General features: G+C 53.5%; 1 pseudogene; it reads left to right on the top strand.

Moving 5' to 3' along the window:
* Nucleotides 1-111: 111 nt before the first annotated feature.
* Nucleotides 112-12,786, top strand: LOC141725775 (uncharacterized; annotated as a pseudogene).
* Nucleotides 12,787-16,581: the final 3,795 nt, after the last annotated feature.

Raw genomic sequence — 16,581 nt, 5'->3', positions numbered from 1 at the left:
CAGCGCAGCTCCATGGTGGGCACTGCTCACTGGATGGCCCCAGAAGTTGTGACCAGATCTCCTTATGGCCCCAAGGTGGACATCTAGGCCTTTGGCACTGTGACCATCGAGATGGTGGAAGGAGAACCACCTTACTTCAGGGAAACGGCGGCCATGGTAAGAGGCAAATTCTGCAGTGGCTGCAGAGGCCTGTGAGCACAGGGGGACCCTGCACTGGGAGCAGCAGCTGGAGGTTTCTGCACATGGGAAGGGAATGCCCAAAGGACTCCAGCCCCAACACAGACGAAGATTCTGCAACCGCCAGCAACAATTTTCTTTGGGATTTATGTTGTTGCAGCTCATCTGGCTGTGAGGATTACCTGGAAATGTGAAGCAAGCGCATCAGGTCTAATGTTGCCTTGCAAGAAAACCCCAAACCAACCCCAAATCCCAGCCCCAAGGACATCAAGATTTCTGCAGGAGCTTCTAAAAGACATTTTGCAAGTTGATCTTCCCCCTGATTCTTCTCACTGGGAAACTTGTCTAAAACCTGAAGATGATTGTTTAACATTCTCATAGTCTAATGTATTTCTTTCCTAGTCCAAGCTACTTTCTCTGTGTCACCAAGCCTGAGATTTCAGCATCACAAACCTCCTGTGTCTTGCCTGGCAGTCTGTGGGATGGGGCATCAGGAATGCATTTACTTGAGTGTCAGTGGCACTGCAGAGATGCACTTGATGTAAGAATCCTCTGAAATAACACAGGCAGACCACACTGACTCTGGAAAATGGCCTGTAAAGCTAGTGTCCACATTTGGAGAAGCAAAATGTGTTATTTCTGATGGAGGTTCCTACTGACAGAGTCAGCCAATGGAACTGGCTCTCAAGGCGAGATCATTTGGATGTTGCAGTGGCTGTGGCAGCCCCAGGGTTTGGGTTTTTTGGCTGGCATAGCAAAATGAGCTGTGAGCAGCATCTGTGGCAGGGAGGAAAGTGCCCCTGGAGCTGGGGCTGAGGCCCGGGGTGGATGTGAGCCCGTGTGGGTGTGAAGGGAGCTGGCAGAGCGCCGAGTTTGCTTTCCCTGCAGGCTCCCGCTCTGATCCGGCAGAACGGGAGCCCGCAGCTGCAGCAGCCCCGGCGCCTGTCGGCTCTGCTGCGGGACTGCCTCGAGTGCAGCCTGGAGACGGACGAGGAGCGGCGCTGGGCTGCCCAGGAGCTGCTGCAGGTGAGGGCCAGGGGCTGCAGGGGAAGCAGCAGCGCCAGGGAGGGCTTTTCTTGTGGGGCCCCCTCCGACAGTCTCCAGTCTGGCTGCGTTCCACACGCAGAGCAAGCAGAATCGTCGCCTGCTGTGGCTTGGCAGGCTCCTTTGGAGCTCATCTGGGCCTGGTGCCCCACAGCGAGCAGGGACATCTTCAGGCAGCTCAGGGGGCCCAGAGCCCTGCCTGACCTGAGCTTGGATGTTTCCAGGGACGAGGCACCTCCCACATCTCTGGGCACCTTCTGTCAGTTTTTCCCCACTCTGCTGGTTAAAAAATTCTTCCTTAGATCCAATCTGAGCCTGCTTCCCTCTCCTGAGTTTCAAAGCATTTCGCTTTGTCCTGTTGCAACAGAGCCTGTGAGGAACTTGACTCTGGAAAGTAACAGTTCATTTCTTTCCTTTTTATCCTTTGGACAGCACCCATTTTTATCATCAGCCAAGCCTCTCTCCAGCCTGACCCCTCTGATCACTGCAGCAAAGCAACTGAGGGAGCAGCAGAGGAGAGGAAGCCCTTGAGAACAGCTTACAGTTACAGTAGACAGGACAAGTAGTTAGTTATGGTAGTTAGTACTGGTAGTTAGTTATGGTAGTTAGCACTGTAGTTTGTTATGGTAGTTAGGACAGCCTGTTTGTTATGGCAGTTGTTTGAATAAAAACTCTCTTAACCCTCAACTGCCTTGCCGTGTCCCTTCCTCCTCCCGCTGTGCCTCAGCTGCCCGGAGCAATGTGAGGGGAGAGCGGGCCCAGCCTGGCCCAGAGCTGAGCCCCAGCAGAGCCCTGGCAGAGCCCAGAGCAGCCTCGGCACCTGCAGAGTCAGCCTGGAAGGAGGCGCTTGGAGCCTTCTCGGCTGCACCCGGCTCTTGGTTACAAACTGGGTGTGCTGGAAAATGCCACCGGCTCTGCACGAGGGCAGAAGGGGCCCGGGGAAGGCCCAAGTGCTCCATGCAAGGGAAAAATCTGCCCTGGGTTTGTTATAAATAACTGGGTAGTGTTGGCTTTTGCTATTATGTACTGACTTCTGCAAAATATTCTTAATCACACGGATTTTGATAGAGTGCAGTTTGTAAACACTTTTAACTTCTTTTGCTCTAGTAAAACTTGTCAGTTTTTTGTGGCCAATGCCCTGGCCCCTGTGTAGCTCATATCCTCAGAACATCATTTCTGGATGATATTTGAGTTTGTGGACAGTGTGAAAAACATACATTATCGTTTTGGCGTTGGAGAATATTAAAGTGGATGCCATGTGTTGTGCATTAGAATGTTAACTTTTGCAGAAGTAGCTGTAGTTGTGAAATAATAATTAATGCTTTTATTTTTGTAAATAACTGACAATAACACTTCAGAGATATTTGTGAAATAGCTAATGTTCATTTCAAGTACTTGTGGAAATAGCTAAAACCCTCTGCATGGTCAGACAACATTTAAGGAAGGGATGTGATGAGGACCCCTGCCCCTGACCCTTCCACTGTCAATAACTGTCACCCGCTGAAACCACAGAACAGGGGCCCTTGTGAGGGAGTGACACACAACCCTCAAAACAGCAATCCACGATTCCTGCACGTGCTCTAACACGGTGAGTTGGGGGTCAAACCAACCTAAAGAATTTCTGGAACATGTAAACAAGTTCAAAGAAATGTTTGAATCTGTATAATCATTATGAGTATGTATTTGAACAACACAACGGAGAAACTGGACAAGAAGAGTTGCTGTGGTTAACCGGTGTGCCTCTGGCCATCACCAAGCACCCAGCGCTGTTACTGATTTGTCCCTTATTATTCCTTATTAAACTTTCAAAAATTGTAAAGAGTGAGGCTCCTTTGTCACAATACCCAATATGCTCACCCCTTGATCTTCCCCTAAAGCCAGGATTTGTCAATCCTAAACTTTGTCTGGATGGAGGAGAAGGATGCTGTGAGGAAAAGGAAGATGCACTGGTGTGGAGGCCCATGGGAGTCTCAATCTCCCACCCTTGGGGGACTGGTCTCCAATAAGAAGAATAAATTTCAGGGTTATGGAGAGAAGCTTGCTTCTCCCATAGACCTTTGCAAGTACATGCTGATTTCTGGGAAGTTATGTTACTCCATAGGCCCATTGGCCTAATTACCCTAGTTCACCCCCTGTTACCCATTTCTGGTTAGTCCTTAGAATGTTCTCCCTCTCTGTCCCTCCATTGGCCCTAATTTACTGCATTCCTCTGCCCCTGTTTCCCCATTAGCCGACCCGACCCTTAACCCCTCCTTTGCACCATTTTCCCCCATATCCATTGGACCCTGACCCTCAGCTCCACCCTCACTACCCCATGTAAAAACCCCCTGTGCCCTCAGCTTGCACCCTGTCTTTGTCCCTGGGCCCTGCTCAGCTGTGTCCCCTGTTCCTGTACCAATAAACCCAGTTTGCTGCAGATCATACCCAGACCCATCCTGCCGACTTTGTCAGCTTTGTAAAGGAGCCGTGAGCTTCGGGCTCTGGAGTGCCGGACGCTCCAAGGGCCTCGGCAGCGCCAGGACGCTCCAGGCTGGGACAGCCAGGCAGGGCAGGAGGAATCACTGCCCCTTTCCCCTCTCTGCTGCTCCATCTCCCACCCCAGCATCGCTGCAGGACAGCCTCACTGCCAACGCCATCCTGCCAGGGATGGACTGGGGGGATCTCCTTCCCCTTCCCTCTGCCATGGAGGCAAATCCCATCTGCTCCTTGTCCACCCTCCTTCCTCTCCTCATTCTATCCTTCATCCATCCACGTTCCTTTCCCATCTCTTTCTCCCTTGTTCCTTCTTCTTCCTTCCTCTCCTCCTGCCTTTTCCTTTCCCTTCTCCCTGTCTCTTCCTCTCCTTGTGCTTCCTCCCCCAGGCACTGAGCTGCGGACAGAGACCAGGGAGAACAAATCCCTGCCACAGAACCTCGTGGAAGAGGCCATTTGGAACGGCTGCACGGCACAGGAATCCAGTGGGGAGGAAAAGCGCCAGAGATCCCACACGAGGAGGGGCTGCAAACCCAGCCTGGGGATCTGTGAGGAGTTAAAACCCTCCCTGTGATGGGAAGGGTGTGGGGAATGTGAGAAGAGCTTCAGACAGAGCTCAGCCTATTCCTGGTGCCTCCAAAATTGGCAGTGCCAGATGCAGAGATCCAAGGGGCTGCAGAGATCCCCCTGCAGATCCACGAGGATGCAGAGATCCCCCTGCAGATCCATGGGACTGCAGAGATCCCCCTGCAGATCCACGGGCCTGCAGAGATCCCCCTGCAGTCCCCGGAGCAGCCACGCTGAGCACTGCGATGCCTGAGAGGAGGCTGTGATCCCGTGGCCAGAGGGCCCCGCTGGAGCAGCCTGTCCTGGCAGGACTGACCCCGGGGCACGCTGACCCACGCTGCAGCACTTGGAGGGGGCTGTTCCCCATGGGATGGACTCAGCTTGAAGTTCCTGGAGAAGTCTCCGGTGGGAGAGAGCCCAGGGTGCAGCAGGGGAACGACTCCTGTCCCTGAGCAGAGGGAGAAGCCCCGGGGCATGAACAGAGCCCGGCCCCATTCCCTGCCTGCGGCACTGCCGGGGTAGAAGGTGCAGCTGGAAGGAGGGAGGCGTGGGGGAAACCTAGATTTAAGGCTCTTCACTTACTCCTCATTATCCTGCTCTGAGTTTTTGGGGTTTTCTGTGATAAAACTCTCCCATCCCCCACTCATTCACAGAGGTTTGGGGCGGTTTTCCCTTTTTGGGGGAAATCAAAGTGATGCACTGATGCTCCTAATTAGGGGTAGGAGAAGTGAGGCTCCAGGGCTTCCCGCTGAGCCGGAGCCACCGGAGCTGCAGTGGCAAGAAAGCCGTGGCGGGAGCTGCGGAAAAGTTTGTTTGTGTTTTCAGCTCAATCCCCCTCGGGCCCGGGCCCGTTCCAGGGCTGTTCCTCAGCTCCGGCTCTGCCCTCATGCAGCCCAGGGGGCCCTGAGAGCGTGGGGCTGGGTTGTGCCGTGTGCAGAGCCCGCCCCTGGCTGCGATTGGGCTATGGTGCCGTCAGTCGTGGTTGTGGCGCACTGATTGGTGGAAGCGGGGCAGAGCAGGGCCCCGGTGGCGGGCTGAGGGCGGCTGTGGCTGGCCAGCGGTGCCATTGTCGTGTGTGCGGGCCCGCGAGTGGCGGCGGTGGCTCGAGCGCGATGAGGCGGCGGCGGAGCTCGGAGGCAGCCGCAGTGCGGGTGGGAGCCGCGCTGGGTTGTGCGGGGGCTCGGGGCTGGCTGCGGGCCTCGGGGGCGGCAGGGGGCTCGGGCGGGTTCGTTGTGCCGTGTCCAGCCCGTGTTGCCACTGGCGTGAGGGCGCTGCGGGAGCGGCTGCCCGCGGTCTCCTTGCGGCTGCTGCCTCGGCAGGAGCCGCTGCTGGAGCAGCGCTGGCTCGGCCCGGTTGCTGTGGCTGGGACAGAGGGGGCTGCCCCATGCCTGGGGCTGTGCGGGGAAATTGCCGTGGCCGGAGGTTTCTGTGCGCAGAGGAGACAGAGGAGTCCTGTAAAAGTGACTTTATTACTGGGCAGAGGGAGAGGCCCTGGGACATTTGCCATGCGCTCTCTGCCATTGTTGTAGTTCGCAGCCTCCTTTTGATCCTCATTTTCCCGGCCTCATCTCCCTCTCCCTTTGCCCACTGGCTGAGGTATTTGGAAGGTTCAGACTTCCCAACTGCATGTCCTTGTTAATGTTCACCCCCACTTTTGTATAGCAGCCGATATTCATGGCTCTGTTAAGTTTTTATTTTTTTCGAAATTCAGGAATTTAGCGGGTCTTTCTGTGAGCAAAATCCATGTTAATTAGTAACATTTATTGAAGCTGGTAGTTTCGCGCGTTACTTCCTTATCTACAAGTCCCTGGCCCCTCGCTCATCTGCTGAATGAGCTGCACTCTCAAGGTGTGGAGCACGGTAAAAAGATGAGAGTTGCTGCAGCACATCAGAGGAGAAACAGCATTCGTTTAACCCATGGTCTGCCAGGGAGCCACAAAACCATGACCCATTCCCATCCTTCTCCTGTTTGGACCAATACATGAGATGCTTTTTTGTTTCTGGTGTTGGTTTTTTTTTTTCACCACTTTTCCTTTGTTATCTCTTTGCCAACAGCACTTTGAGTAATTTAATTTTCCACAAATTCCTCTTTTTTTTGCTAATAGATGATCTGATCCCATCCCATGGTGCAGTGTTGTGTTCTTCATTTCAGTGGATTGGTCAGCAGGAAGGTCACGAGCTGGAGCTGTCTGGTTGGTTATTCCGAGGACAGCTTGTAATCTAATGATGCCATTGAAATGAGAAATGGGTTCTGTGGCTCCTAGTATGAATTGGGTCGGATTCCCAGGGCATGGTCCATGGTGTTGTAGGATTTGTTCTGGTAGCCTTTCAGGTTTTCCCCATTTTTGGCCACTCTCTCCTGCCAGGGCTGCAGCAGTGGCAGCAAGGCTTGGCCCCAGTGGCTGGAGGTGGCAGAGGAGGGTGGCCAGGATTGCAGAGGATTCCAGGCGAGGATCTGTGGGCAGGCGCAGGGGCTTGGCCCGCTGTGGAGCCCTGGCTGCTGCTGTGTTGCCTTCAGGGCAGGCTCAGGGGCGGCCTCCCATCCTCCTGCTGCAGGCGGGAAGTGCAAATCTCCGGGGCTTCAGAGCCCTTGAGGCCAGGCTGAGGTGTCTTCCCCTATGGAGCTGTGCTGGCGGCAGTTTCTGGCCTCAGGGACACTTGGCATGGGCCCCTTGGCCACCAGTGGTGCTGCTTTGCACTCCTTAGGCAGGAGCCGATGTCCTGGCTGGGTGTTGGCAGCAGCAAAGTGCCAGGGCAGGCTGTGTGCCAGCCCAGCTTGCTGTGGGAGAATGTGCCTTGATATCTGCTCCAGTGGTTGCTGAAACAGTGAGAATTGCTTTTGCCCCCCTGTTAGGTGCCATGGTGTCAGCAGAAGATATTGAAGCCTTCCTGCTCAGGGCATTTCCGTGCCAGGCTCTCACAGGCACCCAGAGCTGCGCGGGTTGAACTGAGCATGGGGCGGTGACCTGCGCTGTGTGTGATTCCCCTTGCTTCCCTCCCCTGGAACAGGGTGTTGCTTTTAGACACCACTTGTCCTGGTTGCTTCAGAGTACTTTGGAGAGGCTCCATATCTAATTTTCCCTCTTTCCCTGGGACTGCCCACACTTCTGGATTCACTTCAGCATAGGCCTTGTCAGACATTTGACACAGAGGTACAACAGAACAGGCCTCTGTATCCCTTTTTATAATATTAATGTGTGTTACGAGTTTAGCGATCAAATCCCTTCCCATTAAACCATGGTAACAATTAGGAGCAAATTAAAATTCACGCATTTCAAACCCATCTCCCAGATCTCCTAACAGTGATTGAATAAAACCATACATCTTTCTCAGTAATCCCCTCACTAATGAAACATATTTTTAGCATTTTCCCCCCCTTAGGTCTAAGATTTAGAGTGGATTTAGAGACCCCTTGTCTATCAGGAAATGCCTCCTCTCAATGCAGACCCACCCTGAATATTCTCAAGGGCTGCAGTGTGGAGGGTCCCTGGTGTGATGGGAGCTGTGCCAGCCCTGCCAATCCATGTCCATCAAGGGGTGGACTTGCTGGTGCTGAGGGTGCTGCTGTCTGTGCTTGCAGTGTCCTTGTGCCCTGCAGCTGGAGCCCTGGTTCCTTGCCAGGGGCTGTTTGGGTGAGCTCTCCCCTGCCGAGGAGGGCAATGCCTGTGCCAGGTGCTTGTGGCCGAGCCGTGCCCTGGGTGCTGGGGCCCCCTTGGGCCCTGGGGTTGATCCCTCAGGGGCTGTAGGAACTGTGCCCTGGCCTTTGCCTTCAGCTTGGCCTTTTGCTGCTCCCTTCTTGCACTCACCTGCTGTGCCTTTGTGCCCAAGTGCTGCAGGGCCTTCTTGTGCCCCTCCTGCAGCCCCCTCAGTGCCTGTGGGTGCTTGTCTTGCTTTACAAGAGAGGTGTCTGCTCGGGAAGGCAGAAAAAGCCTCTCTTGGAATGGAGAATGCAAACCCCCTCCTTCTTAATTTTTAGACTAGTGAAATGAAGGGGCTCTCAAGGAAAGATATGGGAATAGGAATACCAGTTTTTTACTAGTGTGTATAATAAAGCAAACAAACAGCAACAGCTGCGGCACTGACAGCAAACAGAGCCCGGAGCCAGTCCCGGCCTTTGGGCTGCGGCGCTTTCCCCTTGGGTGCAGTTCCGGGCACGGCCGGCAGGGGCGCTGGTGGCTCCCGCGGGGCGGGGCAGCGCATCCCTCCCATGGGAACCTCTCTGAACGGAAATAGAGAAATCCCTTCATCGAACTCTTTCACTTTTTTACCTTGTATAGCCTTTCTCCCGTGTTTTGGGTAAGAATTTGTAGAGGGCTTTCTTTTAACTGAGCTCGTAGTGTTTCGATGTTGCTTCCTGTGGAGAGAGAGAGTTTCCCTGAACAGCCAGAGCTGTGGTTACCAAGGGGACGTAACTCAGAGCAGGACGGGGTCAGGGGAGGATATCCCGCCGAGGCTCGGTGGGAGTGTGGGCAGGGTCTGCTGCCGGAATCGGCAGAGGGGGATCTTCCCGTGGAGCCCGAGGCGGAGCGTGGGCAGCCCCCACATGGCTGATGGCGGCTGATCCGGCAGCTCCCGGCAGAGCAAAGGCAGGTGGGAGAGCCCGGCAGCAGCGGCGGTGCCCAGCGCAGGTGGCACGGGCAGGGCAGGCGGGGATGGGATGGCTGGGACCCCCCCTGGGTGCGGTGGGCGCGGTGAGCTCGGAGCAGGCGGCAGGACAGAGCAACCCCCATCTTGCCCAGCATGGGCGGCAGAGCGGCCGCGGGCCAGGCAGTGGGAGCAGGGCACACAAATTGAGCGAGAGCGCCGGGGCAGGTGGAGCTGCCCTGGGCAGTGAGGCCGCACCTGGGATGGAAAGCGGGGCAGGCGGAGCTGAGGCGGGCAGCGAGCCGGGACCCGGGACAGGCGCCTGGGCCGCGAACGGAGGGGGCAAGAGCTGCAGAGGATCCCACTCTCTTTCTGATTTTTCCTCTTGTTCTCTTGCCTTTCATTTCCCTTTTTTCTTCTCGGAGGTTTCTCATACTTTAAAGATTTTTATTCTTCTAAAGTCCTCTGCCTAACATATTGCATATTCTCTTCTAGGTAAAGGGGTGTTTTTACAAATAAATCCAGAGCCTAATAAATCTAAACTTCTGCTTGGATACATTGAAATGGTTGATGAGCTAACTCAGGACCTCCTAATGTTGTTTTTCTCATCACCTTTTTATTTCTCCTTTGGCAAATTAAGCATCTTTCAGTTACTTGCTTTGCAACTCCAAAAATCCCATACTTCCTTAAAAAATTATCGCACAAAGCTTGAGCACCCCAGTGGGTTTTCTGATGCATGTCTTCTAATATTTTTTTAGAAGAACATTTATTAACTAATTGTCTTCCATCAAGAAGTTTCCATTTCCCTGATTTATCTTGTTCACTTCCTGTCGTGTCTGAATTTTTTTCTTGGCTTCCCTAAACTTTGGAATTTCCAGTTTTTCTTCGTTTGGAGTTAATATTAACATAACTCTTTTATCTCCATTTTCTGCTACATCCTTAGCTTTGTGATGTGCCCCCACTTTGCCCAGTTTGCCTCTCCTTTGGCCCGGGCCGGGTTCCCCCCGCCCGCAGCGGCTGGAGCAGCCGAGAGCCCCGCGCTGCCCATCCCGACCTGTCCCGGCTCCATCCCCGCTCCTGCCGCGGCTGCGAGGGCTGCGGGAACGGGGCAGCGAGGGTGTGGCTGCTGCTGGGGGAGGAGGAGGAGGGAGGGAAGGGCAGGGATGAAGTGGGAGGAGGAGGTGGAGATAAGACAGAGGAAGAAGAGGATGGGGAACGGAAGGGGAGGAGTGGGAGGAAGAGGAAGAGGAGGGACAAAAGCAGATCGAGGCTGAGCTGAGGGAACCACGCAGTCGATCCCTGCCTGAATTCGCAGCCCCCATCTGTGGGATCATCGCCCCCCCCCCATCGCACCGGTGAGCGGGGAGGGGGAGTTCAGCACGGATATCCCGGGGGGTCCCTGGGTTGGGTTTTTGCGCATGTTTGGAGAATGAAGCAGTCCAAGGCTGAGCGGAAAAGGCCCCTTGGGGGGACATCGGGGGGTGGCGGTGGCGGCTGCCGGCAGAGGCAGCCTGGAGGAGCAGAGCCCTGTGTCCCCCAGGAGCCCAAAGTGGGGAGCCCAGAGAGGGGGGAGCGCCGCCATTGGCGGGAGCCTGAAGAGCCTGGAGAGGGGCAGGGGGGACTCCTTGGAGCCGCTGCAGCCCCGAGCAGAGAATGAGGGGAGAAGGGAGCCCGGGAGCCCAAACAGCCCCGGCATCCCAAAATGGGGAGAGCGAAGCGGGGGGAGCTTTTGGCATTGCTGAGACTGCCAGCAGCCTGGGCAGGGCGGGCACCAAGGAGAAGGGGGACCCCCAATCCAAGCGTGACCCCAGCAGCTGGGACAGGGGGGAACCCCCGAACAGCAGAGGTGAGGGACCAGGGACAGGGAACTCCTGGGAGGCTTTTTCAGGGCTGAATCTTGGTGTTTGGGAGGTTTTTCTGGCGCTGAGGTGGCCAATGACTTGCAGAAATGGGCTCGGGTAGAGCGACCTTCAAATTCATTGTGTGTTGGGGAAGATGAAAAAGGAAAACTTTATAAATATGATTGTCTGGCAAAAGATTTTGAGGATATAGAAATTACAAGGAAGATTGAAATGAAAGCAAGCTTTGAGATACCTCAGTTATTGAACAACTGGAGGACAATGGTGTGGCCTGACTGAAGGTAATCCCCTTTTAATGAAACAATTCCCTCTGTTTGCAGACAGATCCAAGGGTCAGAGCAGACCCTACTAGCTCAGCAGAAGGGGTCCAAAGAGGAGTTTTTAAGGTTGAAAATGTAACACAGTATGGTGATGTAATGATTCTTACAGGCTGTATGTAAATGCTATAGGATTTGTATCTTGTACTAGATTGGTTAGTGAGAAATAGAATATTCAACACAGAAGAAAATTTATTGTGTTGTAACGGGACCCTTACTCTCTTATGCTCTTGCCTGTCTTACTCTCTTACCCTCTCATCCTCTCTACCCCTCTTTTCTCTCGGGCCTGCTCCGAGCTGTGCCTGGCAGCTCCAAGCAGGGCCCTGCACCCAGGCCCTTTGCAATAAACCGCAAGTTCCACGCCCTGGCTGCAGAGCTCTCTCGTCTCCGTCCGTCCCGACCATCCTACACCTGACACTCCTACAAACGCTCTCATCCCTTGTTTTCCCCAAACCAGGATTGCCCATGGCCAAGGCCTGGGAGGCTGCGAGGAAGAGGAAGATGCCCCGGGACACTGAGGCAGGTGAGGAGGAAGTCAGTGCCCCTTTCCCCTCTGTGCTGCTCCATCTCCCTGCCCAGCATGGCCCCGGCTGCAGCTCAGCCCTGGGGGGATCTCCTTGCCCTTGCCTGTGGCACGGAGGCAAATCCCATCCTGTCCTTGTCCTTCCTCCCCCAGAGCAGGAGCTGAGCATGGAGAGCAGGGAGGACAAATGCCCGTGGCAGAACCTGGTGGCAGAGGCCGTTTTGAGCGGCTCCACGGCGCAGGAAGCCAACGGGGAGGAAAAGCCCCGGAGATGCCGCACGAGGAGGGGCTGCAAACGCAGCCGGCGGGGATCTGAGGGGGAAAGAGCCAGCCTGGGCCGGGAAGGCGGCCGGAGACGGAGCCAAAGCTCGTAGCTGGTGCTCCATGATCAGCTCCATGATGGGGAGAAGCCCCACACGTGCGAGGAGTGTGGGAAGAGCTTCAGGTGGAAATCCAACCTGATTGTGCACCAGAGGATCCACACTGGGGAACGGCCCTACGAGTGTGGGGAGTGTGGGAAGAGCTTCAGTGTCAGCTCCCACCTGATCAGACACCAGAGGACCCACACTGGAGAGAAGCCGTATGAGTGTGGGGAGTGTGGGAAGTGCTTCACCGTGAGCTCCAGTCTGATCAGGCACCAGAGGACCCACACTGGAGAAAGGCCCTATGAGTGTTCCAAGTGTTGGAAGAGGTTTAAGACCAGCTCTGATCTCCTCCAGCACTATTGGATTCACAGGGAGGAGAAGCCCTTCCAATGCCCCGACTGCGGGAAGGGATTCAGGCACAACTCCAACCTCATCACCCACCGGCCCATCCACACTGGGGAGAGGCCCTACGAGTGTCCCCAGTGTGGGAAGAGCTTCTCCAGCAGCTCTAGCTTGACCAAACACCAATGGAGGCACCACTAAGGGAAGCCCTGTGAGTGCCCCGAGTGCGGGCAGAGCTTCATGCACTGCTCTGGCTCCATCCCCCACTGGAGGAGGCACTTTGGGCACAGCCCTGGTCACTCACATTCCCTGTGATCCATGTTGGGAACACACCTGGCTGCTTCGCCTTTTGGTTTGGCCTTTATTTTCCTCTGCTTCACCTTCATCCTTTAAGGATACCCAAAACTGGGTTAAATGAAGGAAATTGATTGAATATATCTGAAGTTCCATAATTTCTCAGTTGTTTTAGGGGGAATTTAGTATTTGAGGACACGTTCTGTGTGGAGTGCTGCTGTTGCTAAGAGGCAGGTATTTGATCTCACCCTTCTTGTGTTGCTAAGAACTCCTCTCCTGACCCCAACCCTAATTCCACCCTTTGGATACCCTATAAAAACTCCACGGCCCTGCCTGTGCCCTGTCTTTGGGGGGTAAGAAATGGATTCCCAAAGGATCAGCCCTTTTCCCACTGGATTCCCAAAGGATCAACTGTTTTCCAGCTGGATTCCCAGAGGATCAGCCTTTTTCACTGAATTCCCAGAGGATTCTGATTCTGTCACTGTTTCTTTTTATTTGTATTACTGCATTTGTATTTTTAATTTTTGCTAATAAAGTACTGTTTTTTCTCTTTCCATATCTTTGCCTGAGAGCCCCTTAATTTCAAAAGGAATTACTATTATTAATTTTAATAATAATAACAATTAAAAATAATAGTAATCAAAGGGAGGGGGTTTACATTTTCCATTTCAGTGGAGGCTCCTGAAATTGGGAGACACCCCCAAGGCTGGGCCATGTCAAATAGTTCCAGAAAGATGTAAATTAGTTGATATATATGTATGAGGGTCTATGAATATGCAACAGGGTGATGTAATTAAAACCAGATGACTTAAGGGGTGTCCCCGAACATAACTGGGGGGTCTTGGTGGCCATAACAACCTTTGCTCGATGGTCCTTGTCTCCCATTATATCAATCCGTTTCATATTCATGGCCTTGTTGCATATCCATGAAGTACTTTACATATTCCAGGAGCAAAATTGGCTTAATCCTGTCTGGGGGTCCAACCCCCCTCCCAGCTCAATTTGGGGTGTCTCATCCTCCTCTCAGCTCAGTTTTGGGACCCCATACCCATCCCAGCTTCATTTGGGGGTTCCATTCCCCTCCCACCTCAATTTGGGGGTCCCATTCCCCTCCCAGCTCAATTTTGGGGTCCCGACCCTCTTTTCCCCGCTCTCTCCTTTCCGATCGTTCCCCCAGTCCCCTCCCCCGTGTTTGGTTTTGGGGGCTCCAAGCCCCTCCTGCTCCGTTTTGGGGTCCTGGTCTTGTTTTGGATTAATTTGGGGTCCCCAGCCCATCACCAGGGTCACCTTCCCCCCCCCCTCTCTAATTCCGCTCCTGGCAACTGAAGAGTCATCAGCGAGACACGCTCTGATTGGCTGGAAATTACCCCGCGAAATCTCTGAGTATTTACCGCAGTGAGAGGCCTTGGTCGGTGGCAGGCAAGTGATGAGTCAGAGTCGGGCCGCGCGCTGATTGGCTGAAAATCGCTGAGCGGGGCCGGTGCTCTGAGTTTGTGCCCAGCAAGTGGATCGTCATCAGTGCCGCACGTTCTGATTGGTCGGGATCTGTTTTGTGGTGGGGACGGGAGGAACTGGGGTTTCTTGGGGTTTATTTAGGGTTTGTTTGGTGTTTATTTGGGGTCATTTATGGACTATTTGGGGTTTATCTTGGGTTTTACTTGGTTTATTTCTGTTTATTTGGGGTTATTTTGAAGTATTGGGTTTATTTGGAAGGATTTGGGTTTGTTTGGGTTTATTTGGGCTTATTTGGGGTTCTTGGGAGTTATGTTGTTGTATATGGGTTTTTTTTAGGTGTACTTGAGATAATTTGGGTGTTTTTGGGTTTAATTTGAGTTTTTTTGTTTGTGTTTTTGGGTTTATTTGGGATTTGTTTGGGTTTATTTGGGGCATTTTAAGGTATTTAGAGTTGTTTAGGGGTTTCTAAGGGTTTATTTCGAGTGTTTGGGGGTTATTTAGGTTACTTGGGGTCATGTGGGGTCAAAATATCCGGGAATGTTTCTCCTGCAAAAACGGGAATTTTTCCTTAAAAATCTGAGAGTTTTTTCCCGAAAAAAACGGGAATTTCCTTTAAAAATATGGGACCTTTCCCAGCCAATAGCAGCGTGCCCCGCCCCAAACCATCTAATCACCACGGGTCTCCCCGCAGGAACACCGGACTCCCTATGCACCGATCTAACCAATCACCGCGCGTTTCCCCTCGGCAACTCCCGCCTTCTTTGCCTCTATGCAGCCAATCACCGTGCACTGCCCCCGCCCCTTCCCTGTCAATCACCATGCCCTATACGAAACCAACCAATTACCGGGCTTCTCCCCTAAGCAACTCCCGCCCTACCCGCGCGTACCAGCCAATCATAGCCGAGCCCGAAGCGGTGCCCGATGACCCTGGGGTCGGGCATGGAGCGGGCGCCCCCTCCCCCCCCCCCGCCCCCCGGGACCCCCTCAGGGACCCCCGGGAGCCGCCCCGGGCTCGGGCGGGTCCTGCGGGAGGCGCTGGAGAGAGCGAGGGAGGCGCTGGGAGAAGACGGGGGGCTCCGGGAGCTGCTGAGGAGGCGCAGGGACAGGTGAGGGGTCCTGGAGGGGTCGTGAGGGGAATTTGGGGAGGGGTCTTGAGGAGGTTTGGAGGGATTTGGGGAGGGTCTGGGGCGAACCTGAGGGGGTTTTAGCGGGGTCTGGGGGTGCTGGGGAGGCTTTGGAGGGGAATTTGGGGAGGGGTCCTCGGGTTGTCACGATCCGTCCTCACGGACAGGTTTTGTGATGGTTCATGGATTTGATCTCGGGGTGCATAAAGAACCAACAAGGTACAAGGGGGTTTGCAATGATAATCGAAACAAATGCACTTTTATTGAATGAGCACAGCAAAATGCGATAGAGGGATTAAGGGAGTGAAAAAGAGAGAGGAAGAGAGAGACAAAAGAGAGAGAGAGAGAAAGAGGGGGATAGAGCTACCAACGTAGAGACGAAGTCCTTTGGTCCAGTCCAGTCGAGGATCCGCCTGTTACGTCGGGGAGATCTCGAAGTCTCTCGCTAACTCAGAGGTTTTTATTATGATAACTCTATTGGAAATTGCAAGGGGCGGAAACAGATACAATAAGGAATAGATGTAACAGGTAGTCCATGCTCTGAGCAGTAAGCGAGAGCCATTGTCTTCTTGGTCCGGCGGTAACAACCTGCAGGCAAACATCTCGCTTTGGTCAGCTTGCCTCCCCCACACACCTGCCCCGGGCTGGGGGTTTCAGTGCCAGTCCTTGGAAGGAGCAGAGGGGCCTTTTCACATGGGGGTTCCATGTCTCAGTCCTTGATGGAGAGGCTCCTTCCATCTCAGTCTGTCTGTCCCGGTGGTTGTGAAACAGGTGAGGGTCTTCTGTGGGGGGACCACCTGAAACTCAGGAGAAGTCCAGCCAGGCCGAGAGGTGGGACAGCTCCCAAGGTTGTTGTTGCACAAGGGGCACGGTGCCCCCTTCTCCTTGGGCTCAGTGTAGCACACAGCAAACAACACCTGTGAGAACAATGGCTTAGCAACGCTCTCAGGTCTCAGGCACATGACTTTCTCCCTTGGAGCCAGAGATTTCAGACAGAGGGGGTCTTCTCTTCAGTGGTCCCCCAATGAGGATCATGAGGCAGATGAGGGAAAATTCGGACAGACTCTCACACGACCCCGTGACTCACAATTGTCTTGAGGGATCTTCATCAGCAGAACTCTGGAGCATCATTGATGAGTCTGCAGAACTCAGCGTACATTGGTAGTATAACCCGGAAAAATAGGGACGATAGAAAGAGAGGAAATAGAGTGAGAGAGGGAAAAAAACGGATAGGAGAAGGAGGGGGAAAGGAAAACAATAAACAATCATAATATTGATTATCATAACAATTTTCACAAATGGTTGATTAATTAAAACAATATTACTTTTAAAACAATATTTAAAGGGTTAAAACCAGTCACAAATAATCAAAAGCAAAAGCAATCAACACATATTAATACAAGCAAAACTTAAAAAAATTATTTTCTAAAACAATTCACAAAAAATCAAATGTAATTT

This window comes from Zonotrichia albicollis, chromosome 31 (assembly GCF_047830755.1).
Source record: "Zonotrichia albicollis isolate bZonAlb1 chromosome 31, bZonAlb1.hap1, whole genome shotgun sequence".
NCBI classification, from domain to species: Eukaryota; Metazoa; Chordata; class Aves; order Passeriformes; family Passerellidae; genus Zonotrichia; species Zonotrichia albicollis.
The sequence above is the reverse complement of the archived record's forward strand: the minus strand, read 5'-3'. Positions and strand labels throughout refer to the sequence as shown.